The 26,700-nt window shown below is 40.7% G+C and overlaps 1 pseudogene across 1 annotated transcript; it reads right to left on the reverse strand.

Moving 5' to 3' along the window:
• Positions 1-2,262: 2,262 nt before the first annotated feature.
• LOC310891004 (nuclear pore complex protein Nup153-like) lies at positions 2,263-25,852 on the reverse strand (annotated as a pseudogene). The gene is made up of 8 exons: positions 25,715-25,852; positions 23,065-23,275; positions 20,998-21,246; positions 19,647-19,786; positions 19,442-19,564; positions 17,511-17,606; positions 3,870-4,488; positions 2,263-2,468 (listed from the first exon to the last, which is right to left on the reverse strand). The product of its transcript is annotated as a nuclear pore complex protein Nup153-like (transcript).
• Positions 25,853-26,700: the final 848 nt, after the last annotated feature.

Below are 26,700 nucleotides of genomic sequence, written 5' to 3' on the forward strand. Positions count from 1 at the left end.
CTCCTTTTGGAGCCACAAACTTTATTGGTCACAAACACCAAGAGCTGGCTGTAATTATCTGAACCAGTATTAACCGGTACCTCTGAACTCTTCAAACAAAAATATCTTTCAGGTGCTCTTAGAAGAACAACATCAATTGCCTGCAACAATTTGATGGCTTTGCTAAACGGAGCACTGAAAAGCACAGTGGTACAGTTTCTTTTGTAGCCTGTTCAGAAATTATAGCCCCGTGCCTACAGCTTCAAATCAGGCCAAGCTTACCCGCCCAACTCTTACAGCTTAAGTTCACTGCACTCGAATGCCTTCAAGACGTGCTTTTAGGAGCCATGGAGAAGAACCCTCTGGTAAGACCACCATTATAAAGTACTGAGTGTTGTTTTACACTTAAAATAGAACTATCTGTTACAGTCATTCATCAGCTTTCCCTAGGCTGCTGCTCTCTCACTACTGAATGTGATCCTGCTCTCAGTTTCCCACTAACTTTTTCCCCCAGCGGTTATGGCCTCTTTTCATCTATGACACTTTTAAGGGACTACACCGTGTTGAAAAATGCTGGTTAACATTTCCTTTTACACAAGGTGCCTCATCGAATTTTCCTGACTAAACCAAACCCCAGAACCTTAACTAGAAGAGGAAGCACACAAACACACACGCCTCCCTGGCCACCATATCTCCCCAAAACATATCTGTTCAGTAACAGACCAACTGTAAGAATACTGCGATTAAAATCAGTATAGCTCTATACACTGCTTTTGTTCGGGATTACTAGCTAATGTCCTTCCCCTTACCCCTTCTGGAATTAATACTGAATTCTGTACTCCAAAACGCGGTTCTTAAGTCATACAAATGACATTTAACAATCAGAATTTTTCCACACAGTGATCCTCAATAAAAACTTCAATCCTCTACTGCAGTCTTTCAACAAATTAAAGGAATACAAAACTGGCTAATAACTGTTCAGTGATTTTTGGACCTTTGTAGCACTAGAGTAACAGCAGTACACTCTGCAGCATAGTTGCAAGTACGTGGGAATAAGATACTCTCTCTCATCTCTTTTTTTCTCTGAAAAGTGTGAGGCCTCTATTTCACCCTACTAAAGATTTTACCACCAACTGTACTGCTAGCATTGAGACACTGCAACTTCTGTGCTTGTATGAGATGCAGGACAGGTTCCTTAAGGTGTCGCAATTTTTTGTCTAAACCTAGTGTTGAGATCAAAAAAGGGATTGCTACTAATTGCGTACATATCAATAACCAGGACAGAAGACATGCTGCATATAGGAATTAAACTTTTTCTAAAGCTCTAGTACATGAACATATCAAATCCCGCAGATTTTTTCTAGTATGGTTTCAGAGGTCTTACTTGATGGACATAAGCGCACAAGTGAAGACAAAAGATACTCTGTTTACCTGAAGTACTGGTTTGGACCCCAAATGAAAAAGCTGGCTTTGCTTGCTCAGGTTCCTTCTCTGATGGTTTAACGAAACTGAAGTTGAACATAGGTTTTGCTGTGCTCTCTTCTTTTGTACGCTCGGACTTCCCAACTGAAAAGCTAGGCTGTGTCTTTGACTCTTCAGTGTCAGCTTTCTTTCCAAACACTAACGGAGCAGCAGTAGTGACAGAATCCTGCTTCTCTTCTGTCCTTCCCAAAATAAACTGTGAGGCAGCTGCAGACTCTGCACCTGAACACTCTGAGTGAACACCGAATGTAAATGATGGCAAGGCAGCATTTTGTGGACGCAGTCGCAGTACCAAAACCTGCAGAAATAAGTGAATGTCAAGTCCGTAACCCACGGTGTATCTGCAGTACATGAAGGTTTGAACTACATTCTAGTCCTGATCTTTCCAGTCAAAACTGTTTAACAAACAACCAACCAAACAGTAAAACAAACAAGAAAACCCCATGCTTCCTCTCTACATAAAACTTTTCACAACTGTGTTTTCTGCCCACCACCTGGCTTTAAAAAGTATACGAACTTCTTTGAAAGATCATGTTTTTAGTCTGAACTCCAAATGAACAACGTGTAGGGCATGTAAAGAACAAGCACGTCATTAATGAAAGCTTTTCTCTAAAAAGGATAAACTTATTCTTGGGGAAAAGTGTGGAAACAGATGTTATCTAGGCAATATTCCTACAGGAAAAACGAATAATTTTGCCACACCTCAAAGGAAAAAATAATTGTGCTTAACAGGTAAGAAAATAAAAAAAATCAGAGCAAACCAAAAAATAAATCACAGAATATGCATCCTCGTTTTAATCATTAAGGATTACCTTTGAGCTCTGCTTTGGTGCTTGGCTTTGCACTTTCACAGGCTACACACTTCGTGGCCTCTGCTTTGTTTTGAACCAAGCAGGTCTCCCAATCCCAGCTTCCTTCAGGCTTCTTGAATTTGTCTAAATCCAGAAATTCTCCAGAAGGAGCAGAAAATGCAGATGCACTGCTACTGGTCACAGGTGTTGGACCCTCTGTGAGACAAACAAGACAGTTAACCATCCTGTTTGAACATGAACTATAAAATGAACATTAACTTTTAAATTTGATTTGTCAAATCCCACAGAAATGTTCAAAACTACTCCGCAACTCCCCCCCCCCCGCCCCTGAAGAAAATAAAAGCCACCAAAAAACCCACAAAGAAACAAAGAAACAAACAAAAAAACCAGAGTGGAACTCAAAGCTTCCAAACAACACACAACTCTGTTCAGCACACAAGCTTCTGCTGCTGTTGACGACAGTGTAACCTCCATAAAGAGGCCTGACAGGTGCCTTTTAAAAAAAAGGTGCCTTTTAAGAGAGAAGCAGAAGATAACGCTTCAAATTCAAAACCGGAAAGACAAGAATGGCTCTTCCCTTCCACAGCACACGCAGAAAACTTTTATCCTAGTATTACTTGCATCGCTCTTCCTCTTGACAAGTGCAACGTAACCGTGCAATTCACTGCACCATGGTCACAGTAAACCCCTCATTTCCAAAATTCCTCCTTGCAATGGCAAGAGCCTCAGACAAAGATGCCGACTGACCGCTCAGAGGTTGGAAGTCCAAGAGAATCAACTCTGTCTGAAATCCATTATCTTACCTCATGAAATTTCAGTCTTACCGCACAGGATGATTACAAAAGCCTGGTCTAGTCCATCTTAATTTGTTTCTTCCACGATATATTCGCACAGGTGTTTTTCGATGTAATGGCATGTTAAATGACATTTAGAGTCAAAGTTAAAATTAGAATCGTATTTTAAAAACAATACAACCACGCTCAAAATCAATTACGGTCACACACAATGGGAAACAACCCAGTACTGCCCTGAAGAAGTTACCCAGCGGGTCACTCGCTTTCTTGAAGCCTACCACTGACCTTCATAGGCATCTCTCTGCTTTAGCTTAAGACTAGTTAAGACTACACTGTCTTGAAATCTGGCTTCACATCTCCCCTCAATTACATACAAACGGTGAGTAGAGGCATTTTGGACACATTCTGTAATTTTTTTTACTTATTTTTTGAAAGCGAAAAACACTAATTTTTAACTCTTTCTATGGAGTTGTTATTTTCGCCAGTGAAAAATCACTATGTTGTTTTTAAATTAAGTCACTCACTTCAGCCATCTTCCCTCACCAGCTGCAAAGCCGGGGGTATCTGCATTGATCCAGCTCCGTACTAATACATTTCACAATCAGTTCAATTTATGCGACAGGCTGGAACCTGGGCTGAGACCTCTGAAGTGCCTGTAAACCAATCCTGCAGACAGCCGCTAACCCATCAACCGTACCTGGGAATCGTGTTGCTTAAAATATTCCATATATGCAACGTACTTTTATTCTGTACAAGATTCACAGAGGCTAGGATGGAAACAACAGGAAAAAAAGGACCATACCTGGTTTCTCAGACTGACAGGCTACACATTTGTTATCTTCCGTCTTATTTGGTACAAGGCATATTCCACAGTCCCAAGAGCCTTTCGCCTTCTTAAATTTGTCTCCAAAGCCCAGAGTGGCTGTTGTGTCAGTGCTGCTCGAGGAGGATGTCACTGTCACCGAGCTGTCTGTGACCACTGGTCATGTCAGAGCAGGCATTACTCCCGTTCCAGGTTTTGGTGTCTCACATGCTATACATTTTGTAGCTTCCGGTTTGTTTTGGACAAGACATGTATCACAATCCCACGTTCCAGGTACTGTTTTGAATTTGTCTCCAAAGCCCAGCATCCCTGCTGGGGGCGCTGCTGGCTTTGAGGTGTCGCATTGACTTGAACTTACTGTCTGTTTCATACTCTCAACTGTTGACGCTTTAGTAGCTTGACAAGTTACACATTTGTCCTTTATGTCTTTGTTTTGCAGAAAAGGGTCACATGTATCAGATTGCCAGTGCGATGCTTGTTTAGAAGTCTCTTTACCTGCAGAAAAAGTTGTTATTGCAGGCCTAGTATAAACCACTGTGCTTGTTGTAGGTTGTGCAGACGTAGAAGAGCGTGTTTTCAACAATCCAAAGTCTAGGAAGCAAGAAAAAAAAGTCTTCCTGTTAGCGCAGCACCTCACTACATGTAACTAAGTGACTTTACTAGAGGGCAAAAATTTCAACCCAGGTGCCAATGGTTACAACTAGACATTCAGACCGAGCGCAACAGGAAGTCCCCAGAAATCTTATCTAAACGGATGAAATTTCATCTGCTGCACTGGGTCACAACAGAACATTTCGTTAAAGCTTCATTTAACTCTTTGTTTCCAAGCAAGCTTTAAATCAACATTTTCACTGGTCGATACAAGTACAAACAGACAGTAGCTGACTGAAATCTGACAGTCCAACGTGGAATGGAAATAATGCAATTTGATTAAGACGCGATGCCCAATCGAATCAAATTTCTAAAGCTCCTCCTTCCGTAGCAGATGACTCAAATCTACTCCAGTAACTGTACAGAAGTTTGTACTCGGAGCAGCAATCCGTACGGTATTTTCCCACAGATGCTGAATATTAATTAAATAATAAAAACTCAAGACAATTGAACAACTGTCTAATTTTCTATAATCTTTTTCAAAATGCATCGGACACAGGACAACTCCTTATTTAAAAGGTGGCAATTTTAACAGAAAAGACAAGCTACTAATACAGAAAGACTAAAGGAAATGCATCTTAAACAGCAGCTCAAGTTGCTTGTAAATCTACCTTGAACATAGTTGTTTTGTGGTTTGTTGGTTTTTTTTTAGTCAAAAATGAAGTCTTTGAACAATGTGGATTTAGATTCTGCTTCTTTTAAACCGATAAAGAAAGTGAATGTCACTTCACTCAGAGGTCTTCCCTTAAACAAAATGCACAATGTATTTTCTCTCACTTAGCTCCTTCCAGTAGAGAAATGTGCTGCCTTCTTAACAAGTATGTAAGTTAGAAGAAGACTTTTGGGAAAAGATCAAACTCAATAAAGCCCTTTTTCTTAAAAGATATCTTTTCCACAGACACACTTTATGAAACTGTTGAAAACAATTGCAATTGCTTAAAAACAAAATTCAGAAAAGGGTTTTTAACGTAAAACACTCCACTTCTGTTTGCAGTTTAAATTTTAATCCACAGGAGCCATTGTAAGCTAAGGCCCAAAGATTCGCAGCTTTCGCCATGTATTTGGAACTGAAGCTCTTTCCTATTCTTTCTTCACCTGGGCTGAAGGTGGGACAGGAGTGTTGAGTTTTACAAACATTTCCTTTTCAATTCCACAAATTGTATTTACTTAAAATGAAACACCGATTATCTGGCTAATTCTCTTAGTACCTCATTTACAATTACATCCTAACACGTAAAGGAGATGCAACCCATCTGCTTTTCATCTTGCAGTTTTACTTCCAGCAACAAACACCACTTAGAATAGAAGGGGGCAGATGCACCCTAACAAACGCAGCGCTTAATGTAATGCTCTCCTACATTCATATTTATAGCAGATACTCTATTAACCATAAGTCGTGTGTTGGTTTTTTTTTAATAAAAAATGCTAGCGTATTTTTTGCAGCATCTTTTTAAAAGGAGTTCATTATCTCTCCAGGATTTTTTAGAACGTCTAAGACGCTTCCTTCCTTTAAGACGTGGGCAGTGGTGAAGGGACCACCAGCAAAATCTTTGACCTCCTCTTTCTGTGTGTTGATGTTGGTTGAGGTGGTGGTGTCTTTTGAAACAAAAGAAAACAAAAACAGCTTTCACAATGTGACCTAGTTAGAGCAGATTATACTCACTTTTGTTAGAAACAAGAATTTCCAGCTTTCATGCTTCTCACATAAGAATCTTCACAAATTCTACTTACTTTGCAATGCTTTATGATTACAAGCAAAACAAAAAGCAACAAAACAAAACAAAAATTATAAAAGCAGATCTGTCACTGGAAAAATACTGCAGAAGTCCAACACTGCCTGGAATTGCTAGCATGCGCAGACAGGACAGATTGAAGATTTAATAAAGAAAAAAAGGAAAATCAGCACTTCAGATCTGAAGTGCTAAAGTTTCAGTTACCTAGGGTAAGAAAGGGCGTCACTGGAGTACCACTGGGTCCAGAAAGTTCTGCCGATTTTACAACGGGAACACTAAATGTAAACCCAATCTGCTATGAACAAGAGAGGTTTTTCAGATTCTCAAGCCACAGGAACTTCAATCGAATGCACACACAAAACCAAATCTGAAAGCTGCTCTTCACATTTGTAGCACGCATGCTGAATGACAAATTATAAGCCAGAAGCCTACATACTTTTCTCCATCAAGGCAGATTCTGCTTTAGTGTTCTGCAACAGCCTACTAAATGCCTAAGAAAAAAAGTCAAGCTCCTTTATTATTTTACTTACAGAAGACGTAGGTAGCACTTCTGCCTCAGTAGATTTCACAACTGGAGATGAAAACGCGAACTCAGGACTGCTAACAGTACTTGTTGGTTGTATCTGTATTTTCAAAAGAATTAAAGGTTTATATTTAAGAGCAACAACTACTTGAATTCACTACCCAACAGAAGTCCCGCAGTGACGTCGAAAAACCTGATGTTTGAGTTATTTTGCAGATAAAAGTAATAATAAAACACAGGGAAGTTTCCAAGTGGGTATAGGACAATATCTTCAAAACCAAATTCCAGAAACTGAGAGGAAAAGCTGGAGATGCTACTTAGGTCTAAATGCACGGAAAAGCAAGCCAGGAAGCTGAAGAACGGCAAACTCAGCCCAATGATACTCCAAGAACTTCAGCAAACACCTCAACATGTTAAAGCAGCTGTCTACTTCAAACCGTACAAAAAATATTTCAAGTACTCTGGAACAGATTAATGTTTATTTTATTGCAATAATATGCCAATTATTGCACCCTAGGCTCATTCTATGTGAGGCTTATATGACCACGTTACCTCTAATTTAATAACTTAAATAAAGTTGTGGTTTAACCATTGCAGGCAACTAAGCACCACACAGCCACTCGCTCACTCCCTCCAAGTGGAACAGGGAAAAGAACTGGAAATAAAGAAGTAAAGTTGTTAAATTTGAGGTAGCATTAATGACTCATCGCATGTAATGGCTACCTGGAAAGACAAATGCCATAACCCTGTACATACTCCCCACTCCTTCCCCTTCTTTCCCCCAGCATTTATTGCTGAGCACGATGCTAAATGGTGTGGAATATCCCTTCGGTCCTCTGGGCTCCGCTGTCCTGGCTGAGTGCCCTCCCAGCCTCTTGTGCATCCCCGACCTCCTCGCTGGCAGGGCAGCGTGAGACACAGAAAAGGACTTGTCACTGTGTAAGCACTGCTCAGCAACAGCTAAAACACCAGTGCCTTACCAACACTGTTTTGCTCACAAATCTGCAACACAGCATCATCTAGCATCATCTACTACGAAGAAAATTAACTCTACCCCTGCCAAAACCACTATAAATAACGTGGCATAAAGTCCACACCCCCCTTCCCCCGCAGACTTCCACAGCATTTGAAGCAGTTATACAATCACGTTAAATGGGAGTTGGCAGGCTCTAAGACTGAGAGAAGCAGAATCAAAACATTTATGCCTTTTTCCCCAAACTGGCATACAACCCCAATTCATTCAGCTGCGTAGAAACTAATATTTGTTAGTTTCATGAGCACCACAGAAAAAGTCAACTCGCAATAAAGCAGTATACTCATTGTAAACATTATTTATAGCATAAAGATTTACCTTGCCCGCCGCCGTCGCTGCTGCATCTGCCATGCCTGCCGCCTCCGTTGAATTTGCCACGCTTGTCGTTGCCACTGTTGACTTTGCCTTGTCCTTTGTCATCAGCAGATATGGCATGCCCGCCGCCATTATTGGACATGTCAAGCCTGAGGGCACTGTTGAACACGTTATGCCCGACGTCGCCGTTGTATATATGATGTCCTCCACCTCCTCCTCTGATAGATCTGTCAAGTCCTCCACCTCCGATGGATCTATCATGCCCTCCACCTCTGATGGATCTGTCATGCCCTCCACCTCTGATGGATTTGCCATGCCCGTCGCAGCTGCTGGAGTTGCCGTGCTCATTGCTGCTGTTGAAACAGCGCTCGGTGACGCTGAGACAGCGCTACTACCAACGAAACTAGAATTGAACTGAGGCAGCGATGCAGCACTGATGGGTAGGGGTATGTTCGGTAGCACTGGTTCCTCCACTTCCTAAAGTTGCAAATTTTAATTTTTCTTATACAAGACATACTACTTTCTCACCCCATCCCACCCAATTTATTAACAAAATTAAATAGAACAAAAATCCATACAAATTAAGAGAAAGCAAGTTTCCAGAAGAAATACCGATCTCCCCACCTCTGTCTACCACGTCATTTTAATTTATGGCAGGCCTGCTTCCACATTATACTCTATTCAACAACTGTACAGCAAGAACACTGAAAGTTAACTCAAAACCTGTGCAGAACAGAGAGGCACAGATCACATTTTCTTTCTTTCTTTTCTATACTTTAGTCATCAAAGCTCTAGAGAAGCATCATCCTTTCTAACTACCCTCGCATGGCTTCAATTAAGAGTACACTCTCAAGACAAGTGAGAAAGTGTTCCTCTTGCAAAATTAGGCAGGATAGCTGCCAAAGTTTCTAAAGTCACTACAGCAGTGAACGTGGAAAAAGGTAATGTTTAAAGAAGCAGGTAGGTTCAACAACCAAACTAAACACAAAAAGCACCAAAGAAAGTCAGACTAGCAGCACTGAAGATTGTGTTCTGGTAAATACAGTCTATACCATGTATCAGGATGCAAATATAAAAATCAGAAGAGAGCCTCTTAACAACTTCAATTTTCATCCCTGCCACTTACTTTATTTGATTACTAAGATTGGATGAGTTATGTTTTAAATGGCATAGAAAATCTGACCGAAATTTGTACAGTACTATCATGATCTACTTAGAAATGACTAGGCAGGGATGTAAGTTGGTACTACTCATATTCAGTGCATCCTGTAGCTTACATCTGTTTCACAGTTTTGATTTGAAAAGTTTATGGAACCTTTGATATTTGGACCATTATTTTATTTGCGTTACAGGAATAAACAACAGTGTTTACGATTTCTTTATATTGCATCATCCAGAAGTCCCATTTAATGATTTGAAACTTAAATTAACTTAAATACTTAATATTAACTTAATATTAATTAAATACTTAATGTTAACATAAATACTTAAATTAACTTACAGGCAGCTTATATAACATCCAATAAAAGAAAAAATAATCTGAATATTCATGGTCATAGTTTTATGGAATAGATTTTTCCTATTAAAATGAGAAAAAAACTCTCTCACAATGAGTTTGGTGAGTATCAAAAACTGAGTCATCGTTAGCAGACATGCAGAATGCTCTCTTCTACTACTCTTTTTCACACTCTTGGCCTGTATCTTTCTGTACGACTTAAATATGAAACCAAAAATTAAGCTTTTTTTTTCTTTTTATACTTGGCACTCATTTCAAGTATCATTCCTGTAGAAAAACTATACAAACCTTCACCAAAACTTCTCTTCTTAGGACTCATTCATTCAATTGCTAACGAGAAATGTTATAGTTTGAAGAATCTCCAAGGTAAGAGAATTAAAAATTTCAAAATTACATAAGCAAAGTTCAGGTATTCAAACACAGGAAATCAATTGGAGCCTGCTCTGAAACCCACAAGAAAACAAAAACAATGCAAAAATAAAGCGGTATTGTTATAATTTACTATGATGCAATAAAACTGACACACTTAGCTAGTTACTTCAGTAAGCTCAGTGACAGCAATTAATTTAAGAGTCACTTACCTGTTCTTGTACAGCTCTTGATAAATAGTGTATTCCTCTTTCCCTTCTCATTTTGCCGCCTCCGCTACTCACTCCTGAAGACAGACCACTGGACGCAGCAGTACTGAATTTGTAGCTGGTCACATTGCTAGCACACGACAGTACAGAAGTTGGGGGAAAAAAGAGAAAAAAAACTTACCAGCCAAATTTTTTTTTCAAGATATTAGAGCTGTTATTAGTCCTAGAATTGAAACCTGCTGATCAGAAAAAAACTAAAGCTGTCTCACAAGTTGCTAAACGCTGGTAAATACTTGATGTTCTAAATAGGAAAAACTTTATTAACAGCAGCAATGAAAAGGACATACATAAGTGCACCGTTCACACGGGAACAATGACTAAGCCAGAAGACCTGAAATAGAAGAGCTGATTTAGATTGTTATTTTCCAGTGCTTCCTTTAAATAGGACTGGTTCTCTGATTCTGCGATGCACGTGTATCTTTTGCAGGGATATAAAAGAACAGCTCACAAAAATACAGAAAGAGTGCACATATGCACACATACACATGGGAAACACTGCCAACAGCTCTGATAGAATAGGGACGCCTTAGACTTGTGTGGCAAGGTAATATGGCCTAAGCTTCAGAAGCAGCTCTGGCTTTCATGTGGCCATCAGCAGGAACAGCAGAGGTGTTTGGGTATGCCAACATTCCAGAAGTCTTTTCAGACATGAATACAGATCCCTTTTGTAAGGCATACAAAGGCGTTTTTCTGGTACTTAAAAAAGCCTAGCTCAAAACCAGAAAGATATCCTAATCCAAGAGCAAATGGGGAAAAAATAACCCAAACCAGAAGTGGAATAGGGAATAACTCTAACAAAAGTACTATGGCAAGAAAATGAAGTATGCCTGGAAAAACCGTGACATCAAAGCTTATCTTGCAGCCAATCAGTCAGTCAGTACAGAAGTGCATTAGATCGCACTGGAAGACACCAGGTCAAACTCCCACAATACTGAGGAGGAGAACTGGTCTAAACTTGTCAAATACTTGACAACAGCCTGCTTAGCACTGTAACTGCATAGAGGAAGACAGATCCCTAAGGCATATGCTCAGACTTTTCTCTAATCCGAACTGTCAATCCATTAGAATTCTGAAAAAAGTCTTACATCAAAATAGATCTTCATTCAGACAACTATCGCTTGCCCATAACAGCCCATATTCCTCTTTCTGTTAACACCTGTGAGCTTCAAGGGGGCAAAGACAGTTGTCAGCCTTCAAGCAAGTCTAATCTACAATTGGACTCAGGATATAAAATATATATATATACACACACACACATAGATATATAGCATTGGTGGGCCAGAGATTTACTGAGTATTCCAACTCAACTGTCCAAAGGGACTCTTGCCAGCAGATCAGTGTGGTGCTCCTGCTCCAGAACATGGCACCCAACAGAGACCAGCATCACAAAAAACACTACCACCACTACCTACTCTACAAACAAAAGGTAGGGCACTGCAATAAACTTTGTGAACGAAATCAAAAGCAGTGTGAGTTTTCTGTATCTCCTTCCTAAATGGAGAAGTAGAAAGGAGTTCTAACAGAGACAATTTAGAACAGTTTGAAAAAAACATAATTAAAACCCAGCACCTGATTGCACCTGTACCAGAACCTTAAAGCCAGTCGCTTCCACCCCTAAAAAGGTGGTTGTTGTGAAGTCCAACTTTTAGATGCCAAAACAAAGTGTTGAGTTCTTTCTGCAAGCCAAAGAATGCCCATGGTCACATAAGAATTGCTTGGCAGATGAGCATAGAGTCAACAAAATTCCCTGCTACTGTTCTTTGAAAAGAGCGACCCCCTAAAAACCGAGTGCAAAGTCCCTTAACTCAAGCATTATTACCCAAAACACCATTTGCCCAGAAGGAAAAGCCATCAATATTATCTGGAGGATAACTCATTTGACCTAAACCAAGAAAGCAGTATAACACAAAGCAGTCTCCTCAAGAAGAAATTCAATTAATTCTGCTGGATTTTTTTTATTTTAGAGATGAGTTAGCATTTGGCCTCAAATGATCCTAAAGAACACATGGTCTTCATGTGAACTCAAAGCAGACAATTAACTTCATCATGAAAGGAGTATTAAAAAAAAGAATAATAAATCATAAATCTTCCTCCATGTTTTTGCTTAAAAAATAAAGAAAAAAACACATCAATAAACATCCTCCTGAACTGTAACTCACTTCCCCTACTTCACCTTCTAAAGAATACTTCAGAAAGAATCATCCCATTAGGACAGAGCTTTCAAACTGCAAGCAATTAAATAGCTAAAACTAATAGCTTTTCCCCTAGGGAACATTAGGAGGGACAAATTATTTTGTTATAAGTAAACTGAGTTATAAACCATGAAATATCTGTCAAAGCAAAATTTGTAACGCTACAGATTTAGTCAAACTACAAAATGAGCCATATTTCCTGTAGAAGGAAAAAATTAGGCCTCCAATAGCAAAGATCCTTTCTGTGGATACAGCATTATAACGTGCCTTGTTTCCCATCTTCGTATCCTACTCAGAAGATAAACTTGGGATAAAAAGTGGTGTATCAGTACTTTTATTCTTGCTCATCTTCCTTCCTTTCATAAAAACAACAATTTTCTCAAAGTTCTATTGATCTTCAAACACAATCCAGACTTTGCAGCTCCCTCAAAATACAAAATTTTCATTGGATTTCCCATTCCTTTTACTGAGAACTGTCACCACCTTTCAGGTGCAGACCGTACTGAAAAAGGAGATTTCTTTCTTTCTTCAAGTAAGTTTTAAATTAATAGATGTCATACCTTTCAGATGGTTCTGCTCGCTGTTCTGCAGGCAAAGTCTTCTCTCTCATCCCCTGCAAGTTAAGTTTAGTTCAAGACTTAGCTGAATATGTACAGCATACACAAAGTACCAACAACCACTTCATGTGGTTTTTTGTGGTTTTTATTTTATTTATTTATTTTTAATTTTATAGCACTGAATACACCTCACCTACTTAACGTTGTTCCCTAATTCAGCATTGTGGGTACAGTTCAGTTAAATTTTGGGGCTAAAGTAAGCATCACTGCTTCACTCAGCATTGAGGACAAACTGATAGAACACTAAATCAAATTTGTCAAATCCTCTAACAAAGAAAGTAATTATTTTAAACAAAATGACAAAAATTGTGTGTGGGGGGGGGAGAGTTTTCATCAAAACTTGTGTTTACCAGCCCCGTAAAAGGGACATACTTTTCTGTTTTCTATCATTTATCAACAAACAAGAAAAAAAAAACCTCTACCCCCCTAAAAACTAAGCAGTTGCTGCTACATTCATTTTAGAACTTTACCAAATGGAGATTGTGCTGGCTAAACAATACAGAGATTGAAAGAGTTAAAAGCAATAAGCAACCAGTATTACTGACCACTTTGATTTCCAGCCTAAGAAGCCCATACACTTAACACGTGGTCATTTGTACACTCAGACTGATACTGGAAACACAGATGTTTTCGCAGAAAGAGATGCCCATTTAATTTTATGGAAAATTTATCAGACTCCATCTACTCCAAAGCAATCAAAACCGATAACTCAGCACATTGTCAGAACTCTCACTTGGAGCACATAGCTCACCTGGAATAGTTTACACAGAACACGAGCATGTTTCATCAGTGACAGCTTTGTGTACATGAGAATATAAAAGGAAAACATTTCTGTCTTTTAATATTCTTTCACTGAGAACAGGATGACTCAATAGCACATCATGACATCGTGAAAACAACCACAAGACACTGAGTGTTCCAAAAACAGAATTAAATCCATAAAAGCTCAATCTATTTCACAATGGTTCCCACTGCCTTAAAGCTCGCCTCAAACATACTATCAGTACTTTTTGCAAAGATAGGATAACAATTGGTTTGAGAAACATTCCAAGACTGGAAAAAAAAACAGGCACATAAAGACTCAAAAATGTACTCACTTGGTACTTTGTGTCTCCTCTCTGGCAAATTTTGCTGGACTGAGTAGTTGAAGTCGGTGATGGTTCAGAATACCGCGTATAACGCATCGGTTGACGGTTTACCGTTGGTGTCACAAGTCTCTTAACAGGTGGAGGCTGGAATGCATTCTGGGATTCCAGCTTTGAAAGGGAAACAGCAATCAATTTATCCTTACGTCCACCCAAATTAATTCCAATATTTATTGATGAAAACAAATTACAGAACTATAAACCTCCCCCCATCGGTCTTGGCACTCAGTGAATACAATTTGAAAATTCTGAAGACCGTTCAACTTGTAGAGGGAAATCACCAGAAAACCAGTAACGAAATCCATAAAGCTATATATAAGTAGCCAAAGTCTGACTGAATTCCATTTCAAAATTTGGCAGTTAGCTTCATAGACAAAATAATTCATGCTACCATAATTAAAATAACCCATGTTCCTAGAATATGCTCCTATCTTTTCCTCTGCCCACACTGTGATTTTTTTTTTTAGTAGCTTAATTCATTAATTTAACATTCGAAGTGTTAAGCAACTAATTATACAGGCTTCTGGGCTTCACATTCCCTACATTTTCCCTCTTCAAAGTTACACAAACAATAGAACACACTCAAAAAAAAAACAACTTGTCAATCTTACAATAATCTCATTCATTAAAATATGATCCAATGCTTTACATGTGCATTAGATGCACTTCAAGTAGTGGGTTTGACTTCCCTTTTCAAAGCATTTTCACAGACCAGAGTTAATTTTTAACACAGACCACTGCGTGTTCTGCAAAACTGACTTAACTGAACTGTCAGACAGAAAACAAACCCTAAAGGCTACAAGATTTACCGATGGCTCCGCCTGCGGTCTTAAGGATCAGAAAATACAGTCTTAGGAAGCATGCTATTGTTCAAATCAATACCAACAGGAAATTGTTTACGCTGCAGCTTTAATTTCACAGTATCTCCCAGCTCTTAGTAATAGGATTCACACTCTCTCTAAAGTATACAAAAATACATCTTTCTAAAAAATATTACATTCAGTTTGAAACCTTGAATAAGACATGTTTTATGTAAGTTCACAAATCTACTTCGAGTGAACGACGGTTCATTGCTGGTTTTAAAGGTAAAAAAGAAAAATATTAATTCCCCCAGTTAGGCATTCAATACACCAAGAGCTATTCTGCCTGGTACAGTTCCTTGAAATAAGAAAAATACCACATCACTGCTACCCACTGCAGAAGTTTAGCCTGAGTGCACAAGTGTTCCGTCAACCGCATGTTCACTTTAGCAGGAAAACACACGATCGTCTCCTCAGCAAATAATTGCTTCTCATCGCGGGCTACCCTTCTCCCGCCACCATTATGAATTCTAGTATTATGAATAGACAATCTATCTCCTTTCACCCACTGACAGCTGCGTGCAACATTCATTTAGTGGCTGACAATTTCAGGCTCTCTGTTGCAAATCTGGCAGATCTTTCTTAATGCCTTATCACAGGTATATTGCTATAATATAACTGAGAATTCACACCAGATTTGGTTTTAGTTATTTGGATAATATTTATGATATACTTCACTTCTCCATGCCCTTGTAATTTGGCAGATGGTGAAAAGATGGTCCAGGAAATCTGAGATGTTTGTAAACTCTGAAGTGATTGTAAACTTAATTATACATCCATCCAATCAAGGAATTAGCACAGAAACTTCTTGAGACACTGTCCCTTTGCTCATTAGAACAGAAGATGAAAAGTTTGCACATCTTGTTATTTCCTTCAGTCACCTGATCTTCAAGTGGTCATTTAAGGGTTTTGCAATTTAATAAGCCCAAGGATACCCCTAACTAAAGTCGTCAAAAAAAGATGACTAGTTTTCATTTTTTAAAGAAAATGAAAGGAAATCATGCTTTACCACAGCATTATCACCAGTTCTGTGCTACCTCCAAATAGGAATTTAGGAGCGTTAAGATTTATAGCGTCGAAAAAGAAAAAGAAAAAAAAAACCTCTACCCCCCTAAAAACTAAGCAGTTGCTGCTACATTCATTTTAGAACTTTACCAAATGGAGATTGTGCTGGCTAAACAATACAGAGATTGAAAGAGTTAAAAGCAATAAGCAACCAGTATTACTGTCCACTTTGATTTCCAGCCTAAGAAGCCCATACACTTAACAAGTGGTCATTTGTACACTCAGACTGATACTGGAAACACAGATGTTTTCGCAGAAAGAGATGCCCATTTAATTTTATGGAAAATTTATCAGACTCCAACGATGGTTCATCGCTGGTTTTAAAGGTAAAAATGAAAAATATTAATTCCCCCAGTTAGGCATTTAATACACCAAGAGCTATTGTGCCTGGTACAGTTTTGCAGTTTAATGATACCCCTAACTAAAGTCATCAAAAAAAGATGACTAGTTTTCATTTTTTAAAGAAAATGAAAGGAAATCATGCTTTACCACAGCATTATCACCAGTTCTGTGCTACCTCCAAATAGGAATTTAGGAGCGTAAGATTTATAGCGTCGGAAATTAACAATTTTCCTCCTCTTTACTTTGAATGGTGATAAAAAGCACAAAAACTAGTTTTCTGTGCCCGAATGAACACGGAAGTCTGTACAAAGTCTATATGACCACTCAATCAGTATTTTTCTATTTGTGATCATTTCTTCAAGAGAAAACTTGCCTCAACAGGAATTTTAATATGCAGCTTCACCCCAAGTTGGGGGACAAGATAAAACGACTTGGTGTGTTCTAGAGTTGTTGCTCTCAACTTACAAAGATAACATAATTCTTAACCTGAGTAATCTTCACAGCCCATCATCTATTGTGGATACATGCCAATATTAACTTGATTTGATGTCTATGTTGTCACTGAGGTTTGAGAAAATTTTTCTAATAGTGATAAAGCATTGAAAAAGTTATCTACCTCAGCTTAAGACATTATTGGTTCTTACCTTTCTTCGTTTGGACTGGAAGTCAGTAATATCCGGTTTATCTATGTCCGGAGGCTAAGGGAAAAAACAAAGCATAAATATTAGAGGGCATTTTTTTTTTTCCTGAGAGAGAGGGTTCCCTGCAACAAAAATGTGGGGGTTCATGGTCAACTTACACAACACAGCGGCAAAACAGATGCCATTCTTTTAGCATCCTGTTGAAAAAACAGCGCAATAAATTAAACCGGCCACAACGTAAGGAAGAATAGTTTTATCTTTATGCTTTGATGGCACATTTACTAAGTTTTATAAACACATGAAGCAAAAACAGATTAAAAGAAGTGCTATTTACCAACAAAGGGCTTGACAGCTTCTCCATTGCCTCCAAGATGCGCCGTGCTGAGGTACTTAAGGTAGCGTGGGACCACACAGTTTCTTGTCCAGCTTTCGCTCTCTTTTGTGCCTGAAAAATTAGCATTTTAAGTGTTACAATGGTCAATTCTGAGCTAAAGAGGCATGTATTTTACGTCCCAAGGCTACACTGATGATACAATCAATATATTCTGATGACAGAGAAAAATGCAGTCACTGGGAGTTTAAGCCATAAAGAAGAGAATACATTCGGAGTTTAATGAAGTTTACCTTGGGCCTCAGTGCATCTTGCACGTGCTTGTTGCACGAGCAATAAAAGAACTCCGTACTTGTAAAAGGTCAAGACGGATGATGCTAGGACTGCTAAGGCCTCCGAAGCAGTAATCAGGGAAACAGAACTCAAGAAAAGGCTTGTGGTACAGAAAGCATTTTCAGTAACAACACAGACCTCAGAGTTTCACGATGGTCTAAGTGTACCATCTTAAAATCAGTGTATACAATCATAACCAGGAACTAGTTTTACTTCTCTCTTGCTTCCTCCCTTCCCCCAAGATTAAAGTTGGCTGCAAATCTTTGTCTTAAAAGATAAAGATCTGATTTAAACTGTAACAGATCTAAACATTACACTGAAAAAGTAAACTGTTTATTTGCACCACCCAACTTCAAATATCAGTCAAAAACTTCCTTTGGTGTGACTTTTTTTCTTCCCAGGTTAAACCCCTCAAATAACCACACTGTGCTTATCACACGATGTGAAGACAGGAAGCAGACCACGCAGCATGTAAAAACACAAGTGAGACTCACAGAACCACAGAATGGTTAAGGTTGGAAGTGACCTCTAGAGATCGCCTGGTCTACCCCCCCGCTCAAGCAGGGCCACCCCGAGCAGGTTGCCCAGGACCATGTCAAGTCAGCTCTTGAAGACCTCCAAAGAGGGAGACTCCACAGCCTCTCCGGGCAACCTGTGCCAGGGCTCCATCACCCGCACAGTGCAAAAGCATTTCCTGATGCTCAGACAGAGCCTCACGTTTCAGTTTGTGCCTGTTGCCTCTTGACCTGGCACTGGGCACCGCTGAAAACACAATGGCTCTCTATGCTCTTTGCACCATCCATTCAGGTATTTATATACACCAATAAGATCCCCCCAAACCTCCTCTCCTCCATGCTAAACAGGCCCAGCAGTCCCTGCCTCTCCTCAGAGGAGAGGTGCTCCCAGTCCCTTGATCTTCTTGGTGGCCCTTCGCTGGACTCTCTAGTACCTTGCTGTCATTCACAGCAAGCAGCAAGAAGCAAGCTACTCTCTCCTTTAAAAGCCTAGTATTTTGGTTTCTCTTTTTACCATAATGCAGTAATATTGTAAAAAACAAAAATAGCCGACCAAAGAGGGTTCCCAGCTTTGCACCACAAGGTTTCAAGGTTTCCCGTAAGTGAGGTACTTGTACTGCCCTTTTTCCGTTGCAGAAATGGACTGTCAGAACAGAGCCAGCAAACCCGCGTTTTCATTTTCTTCAAATTCCTTTTGATTTATCGATAAAAGTCACTTTCATTTAAATACATTCCTACCAAACCTGACTTGACTTTCCTTTTCGATTCAGCTCTAGCTAATCAGAGTTGTCAGCAGTTTTTATTTGCTATTTCCAAGAACACTTGGGGGCAAATAACTCTCTCCAAGAACTATATGAATCGTTCAAAACAGAAAGCATGTTACTGCTTATCTTGAGACTGCATTTAGTCCTGCATGCCTCTGTGTACCAGAAGAACAAAGGATCAGCAAAGTTGATTTTAGATATTTTCAAAGACTGCAGGTTTATACAACATATCCATAGCATGAATGTAGGCATGCTTGGAAAAGAAGATCCACAGATAAATATTAGCCAGGTTTGACTACTACATTTGACTACTAATACTACACTACTTTTGTCATACCCGATAAGGTTCCGTTCTTCGCTGCCTTGATCTTACAGCTGCACAACCATAGGCCGTCTTTCCGGGGTAAAATGGAGAAAACCCAAGCTGGTTTTGCTTAAAAACAGACGTGCTTCCACGTACCTACGGAAACACAGTATGAGAAGTGGATAGAAAAACAGGTACACATTCAAACTGATTAAAAGAAATACTGTGCAGTACTTACAGGACACAGTCCTCCAAAAACAAATAAACTGAATGCAGGTTTCTTAGAGCTAGCTGCAGAATGCTGCGAGAGGGAATGAGTTCTTTCAGCTTCTGTGGGCCAGAGCAGTGACGATGAAGTATTTTTTAAAACTGCAACATCTGCCAAAATGACGTATGCTAGATGTAAATGCCTCTCGTACGTACAGAACTTTAACAATAAAGATCACACTAATTCAAGTTCTTCAATACAGAAAAATAAGCATGACTTCAGCTTCTTTAAATAGATCAACTTCACGTACAGACTGAAAACCAAGTATCACCTACAAACTTGAAAACTGTTCACAGAGCTGCAAGTAGTTTTCACCAATCTTACCAAGTTAATACTGTGCTTCCAATGCAGATATTTTTTTTCCTTCAGGCTAAGATAAAAGAGGACCGCATAAACATCAGTGCATTTGTACGGACAAAGCTTTTTTCTGTGTTGGTAAAAGGCTGGAGGCCAGCACAGATCATAATCGCACAGGTTTTAAACCTGGAAGATTCCCCAAAGGCTGCTCTAAGAGTTAACGATCTTCTGCCCATGTATGTTTTACGAAGACACACCAGAAAGTTCTAGTGCACTCAGGTTATATTGCTAAAGCCCAGCAACTCTACTCTACTACTCAGCTGTACAAAAGTTCTCTGCAAAACCTGCTGAGCACACGTCAGTCCCTGTCTATATGGGGGACTAGAAAAAGCTGCAAACCTGCTGTTCGCCCTTTCAGCGAGAAGACCTACGTACCAACCTACATCGACACGATGCTTATTTTTTATTTTAAAATGGTGTGCTTTCCTCAATGAATTTGGCAAAAGACATGAAAAGTATTGACAGCTGAAGCCTTCTACCAAGAAAGGTCAAAAAACAGCCTATAGCTTATGTCAGAGTAGTTTCTTTATCTTCTCTTGCTGAAACACAGGAAAACATCTCGTGTTCCTATTTGTCACCTGCACTTATTCACATTTAACCAGCTGTCTGTTAGATATTCTGAGTCACTCTTCCTTCTAGACAATCAGCCTAGTTGTCAAGCTACGGCAAGTCAGCCTGATTTCCTACCGTCCCAGTTCAAAATTTACATATAACCTAGCTGAACGTGTATATTTCAGCATTGACTCTTTCTAACATCAGGGTATCATAAACATATTCCAAAGCACGCTTCTATTAAAAAGGTGATAGGATTATATACTTCTAAAACACTAAAAATTCAATTTAATTCTCGCATCCAAAGTTGACATTCACCTATTTTATTTACTAAGGTGATGTGGAATATTAAAGAACGCAAGGTACTTCACATTAAAAAAAAAGTCAATTAAACAGAGAACACAAAAATCACCTTCATCAGATGCTCTAGAGGAGGAATCACTGGTTGTTGAGATGTTATCATCGTCTTGTTGAGAGGTAGAATCTTCTATTTCTTTTATCAAGGACAGCCTAGGACTGCCAATGCCAAATATAGAAGATGTCGAGGGCTGACAAGGTGGGACAGGAGAATCCAGCATGGTATAATTCAGACGGCTCCGATGAAGAGAGGGCCTTGTTAACACAACTGGGAAGTTCAGTGCTGATCTACTTGTGGATGGTTCTAGACAAGAACAGGGAGATAATTAGCTTTGCTATAGACAAGCTCACAGAAGCCAAAACCTGTTTCCTATCGACAGCCATGCTATTGCCAAGTTCTAAGCGCAAAAAGAGAGAAGCCAAATTTAACTTCTTCCTCACCCAGATACGGTTGCATCTAACTGTCTGGCTACAACAACAACACTGCTTGCGATACACAGTATTAATGTTGCATCCAGAAGTAGTTAACTATGAGGATTTACAACACCACATTCTGACCCCGTGCTCAAATGCTCTAACGCTGACTTGGCCGTTCACTAAATCAAACATATATACTCCTTCTCCCATGTACAGCTTGCAATAAGCTTTACAAAATTTGAGATTACACGGTAAATTACAGATAACACTGCAGCTTCCATAATATTGGAACAAAGGTTACATTAATCTGAATACACAACATGAAAATGAACGTTTGCAGTACTTTTTTCCCAAGTTCTTCCATATCAGCTCACGTTAGAGGCAAAACATCATCTCCTACCCATTAACTATTGGGATTTTGACCCAAGGGACAAGGATGTTGACCCAAGTAACCAGATGAGCATTTTTCCCTCTTGAAGCAAAGGGTCTGCAAACAATGCCAGTGGCCTGGAATAGGTGGCCTTGAAGTCTATCTTGCTAAAAAAAATCTTATTCTTAAGCATAGTATTCGACACCCACGGACAGCAACATAAGCTGCAAAAGGTTCCAGGGTGTCCACCTGCTCCTGATCTCCTGGAGTTAGCAAGCTTGCAGTGCAGCTGTTCTTAATGAAAGCTCCTTTCACGCAGTTACATAGGAAAGCCAACATGTGTTCCTCAGTCACGAAGACCTTCTCTATTCTTTTCTCCAAACTCATTCCCAAGCTACAGCTACACAGAAAGCCATCAATCTCCTTGTTTACAATTAGATGAGATTGGAGGCAAAGATATTTCCTCCTTATTTTTTGATTCTGCCAACAACAGAAGCAACTGACTTTCCACATTATCTATGGTTACCTACGCACGCTCAGACAAAACTTCTTTACTTATTAAAAGCTGACTTCCCCAAAACAGCTAATTTAAGAGAAACTCAAATAAGAATAGATGCAAATTTATACAACAGGACTACAGGAACAGTGAGAGGCACTGGATATAAGACAAATTAATCTTTCATGAGGTAAAGGAGTTGCAAACCTCGTTGCCAACGGTCAAATACCTTTTCAAAGACACCCCCTCCCCCCGCGTAGACCTTAAAATTATTGAATATTTTAAGGATAATAATCTCATAAACCACATCCGTGCACAAGTTCCCCAGTTCACCATCAAGTTAACAAGGAACTTTACTAAATTGATCAAAGCCCAGAACAAAAAAAACCAAAACAAAACAAACAAACTCAGGACACGAGACGGAATTTTCCTCTGCCATTCTAGCATCTAGTCTTTTGTTTCGAAGACTGCAAAACAAATTAATTTTTTTAATTGCCTTAGGCAATTAGACAGATTTTCATTCCATATCTTTTAAAAGATGGAAAATGCAACCCAGCACACTTGCAAATGACTTATTTTCAGCATTTAGCACCTGGCTAATAGAGTACCTAAAGTTAACTGATGCCTTCCAAGAGCATAAGATGTATGCTTCGTAACTGTGTATACAGTTTAAAGCTAAGACGGTTTCACAAACAGTTGTTTCGACTTTTTTGATTGTTTGTTTTTTTTTTTCATTCTGTCAAAACCCTCATTCCAATTTCCTTTTGAAATTCAGATTCAAAACTAGAAATCTGTGAATAAATACAGATGGCCAGAATTCCAAATGATTTTTCACATACCTCGTCTACTAATTCCTGCTGGTTCAGGCGTGAATCTCTCATCGATTTTGGTATCTTCATCTGAATAATCGTGGTGATAGTTTACCGGAGTCTCCTCCTGGTTTGCAGATTCATTTCTGTCTACACACTCCTCCTCACGCTTATTGAAATACTTCTGCAGCCAGGCCGGTACAATATTTTTCACAGTTTCTGTCATTCTGCTAATTATTCCCTGCTTGAAAGAAAAAACACTTGTTTAATTACAGAAACGCAGTCAACAGCATATGCTGGGATACCACCTTCCACGGACCTTGAAGACAGATATTATACAGCAAATATTCAGAAGACGACGACGAGGTTGATCCCTGGCATAGGATCGCTACACTTCTGGTAAACCTAAATTCACCTAAGATTGATTTACAACTACCTATCACTGTCTGCACTTCCAAGTGACCTTGGCAAGGTTCAAAGTTTTGAAACCTCTGCCAAAATTCACCAGCAGGTCGTCAATCTGCAAGGCTATCAGGAAACTCTACGCCTGAACAGCTCCTGACCTACAGACTTGTTCCAGGACTCTTCCTCTTCGCACCCTCCCGTGAAAACCAACTAAACCAGAAGTTCAGCAATTATCTACTGCGACAGTCAGGACCATACTACCCATTAAAATCAGTGAATCTAAATATTTTCAATTTTAGTAATGCTGAATTGCAGTGACTATACGCACAAAAAACAGTTCTGCTCTCAACAGTCAGGCTAACCCAGAAGATGTCCTGCAAGAAACACAGCTATAGCTATAGCACCAGCACCTCCTCTTGCAAGAGCCTTCTAAAGCTGTTGCTGTATTTTGTAGAAGACTGACTCTGCGGCATACATCGGGTACGATCGGAGAATTCCCACCTGACCGAAAGCCCCAGGAACTACGGTTAAATAAAAGATACATTAATATAAATGAATATAATTAATAATAAAAATTAATAATAAAAAATAATATCCAGAAAGCTGACAATCATGAGCTAGGCATCCTGCTAATCATCCCTCCTGCAGGCAGGGGGAAAAAAAAAAAGTAAATTAGATCCAGGACTAGTTCCCAGGAACTTTGAAGCTGCTAACTATACTGTCTACAGTGCCCAGGCACCTTCAGAGTTTAATGGTAAGAGACAGAGGGTTTGGTGGGCTGTAATTACGATCACAAGCACACAAAACACATCTATTTAAGTATTTCTAAGAATCGACTTATCGACTAAAGTTGTAGGGGGAAGGATGAGAAAAACAGCGGGGTAGGGATCAGAACCAGAGGTATAACCTCACAAAATCGCATCGGTCGCTTTCGTGCCTCCCCAATTGCATCACTGAGAGACAATTAACATTAAGCCACAGAACCTTCTGCAGAGTGGACATGATATTGAAAATAAACTGAAATTAATTGACAAATGCTCTAAGCAAGCTATCTGCTCAAAGCTCGTCCTTTTACGTTATGAACATTTGCACGATTCGTCTGGTTACAAAGCTAACTGCTATAATAAATGCACACATGTAACACCTATCAGTTTGTCTATTTATCAAATCATTAAAATTCTTCCCCGATAAGTTACTGTTAATTTGATCTGCGCTGGATGTGCAGCAGCCATTCTCTGTGCAGAATCCCCCAGATATCCCCACGCACGTGTTTGCTCTGGCACACTCTTTAAATAAACCTACTGGAAAACACGCAGAGATAACAGACAATGGAAAAGTTAGAAAACCATCTCCACTGATTATTTTCAATCCACGTGTAAGGTTTATCAGTTAGCTACACAGTGTCGGCACACGCAAGCTATGGCACTTTCAACATTAATGCACTGTTCAAGCCAGAGGTTTCAACGGTTGCTCTGTAAGCGTGGGGAATGTTTGCATTGCCCTTCCAGGCCAGCTTTAGATGGACAAGATTGATTGTCAATATGTGGTATAAGGGACTTGGCATTTCTGCAAGTGATAAAAACCTAAATGAGCAGCTATCCATGCGTAGCGCTCCCTTGGTTTTGCATATGATAATCAATCCCCTCAGCTACGTTGCTCATTTAATAGCGGAGAGGTTTTGGCTGAACAAACATGTGCAGAGGGCATCTCCAGAGCATCTCTCTGGGCGTCCTGACATTTCTTAGCAAAGAGCTGCTGGGAGGGATCTCGGCGCGTCCCCCCTCCAGCACGGGGATTTTCACACCCCGAATTGACGGACCGCTTTCACCATCAACCTGCTGTACCCTACAGCACAAACGAGAAGCAAAGCCTGGCAGGTAACGTTCAGAGAATTGATGATGGGCTGAGGAGGGGTGCAGGGAGCGGGGAAAGCCCTGGGGGTGGCACTGGGGGTCCTGAGGGCAGCGGGCTGGGGGTGAAGGGGAGGGGGAGGAGGGGGGTAATGGGCTGGGTAGAGGGGTAAGGGGGTAAGTAAGGGGCTGAGGGGGTAACTGAGGGGGTTAGGAAGGGGCTGAGGGGGTAACTGAGGGGGTAACTAAGCCGTTGAGGGGGTAACTAAGGGGGTAACTAAGCGGTCGAGGGGGTAACTAAGGGGGTAAGGAGGTGGGTAGGGGGTAACTAAGGGGATAAAGGGGCGGGTAAGGTAAGGGGGTAAGTAAGGGGGTAACTGGCGGGCTGAGGGGGAAGGGCCCGCTGTGGGGGGGCCGCTCCTCACCCGCTTGCTCCTGGCACAGGGGGGCTTCGCGGCGCCCAAACGGTGGCGCCGCCTCTTCACCTTGCCGCCGGCCGCTCCTCCTCCTCCTCCTCCTCCTCCTGCTCCTCCTCCTCCTGATCGGGCTCCTGGGCTGCCGCCCGGCGCCCCGCCGCCACCGGCCCTGCCACCGCCGGCCATGCCGCTGCCGGTCGCGCCGCTACCGGTCGCGCCGCCCGAGGCCATACCGCCCCCCCCCCGCGTTCGGTGCCGTCACGGGGCCCCCCCGCCCCCCGCCGCCACGCGCCGCGGGGCCTGCCCTGCCCCTCGTGGGAATAAAAATGTTGTTTTTGCAGAGTTACGTTGTTTAAAGGTAAGGAATGGGGTATCGAGGTGTGCTTGCAGCGATAAGAACGCTTAGCAGGCGACCTTGTAAAATGCAGACAACCAGACTCCGTAGAACAATTCGGGGAAAATCACGGTGTTGAGTCAAGTCAGGTAAGTGAAGAACCATTACCGCTTCAACCAGTAAAAAAGTCGAAAGAAATTCGAAATTTAACAGGCCGGCAACTGAAGGCCATGCATTGTCTGGGAAGCATCAGACAGATTGTGAGCCTGGATCACCCCCTCAGTGGGGAAACAGGGGAGGGTCCCGTCATCAAAAAGTATATAAACTGGGTTTTGGAACCAGCAGGGGCGCTCCTGCTCGTGGGACGCCCGCCACTGCGATCGCGAATAAATTCCTGCTTCGCTGAGCTCCTCGCCTGAGCCCAAGTTATTGGCTACGGAGTGTTTCTCACAATTTGGGGGCTCGTCCGGGAGCCAGTCGCCTACTGGGGAGCCCCACCGCCGCAGCAGCAGGAAGGCATGCCCCGCTGATTTCAGCGGTCCTGTGCATCGACGGCGGCGGTTCTGCGGAGAGCTGACAGAGGGCCCGAGACTGATGAAAGAGGCAGGATCCGTGAAGGAGTGGGGAAGGGAAGAAGGCAGGCACTCCGGCTTTGAGAATT

Source organism: Anser anser (genome assembly GCF_964211835.1).
Source record: "Anser anser genome assembly, contig: HAP1_SCAFFOLD_76, whole genome shotgun sequence".
Classification (NCBI taxonomy): domain Eukaryota; kingdom Metazoa; phylum Chordata; class Aves; order Anseriformes; family Anatidae; genus Anser; species Anser anser.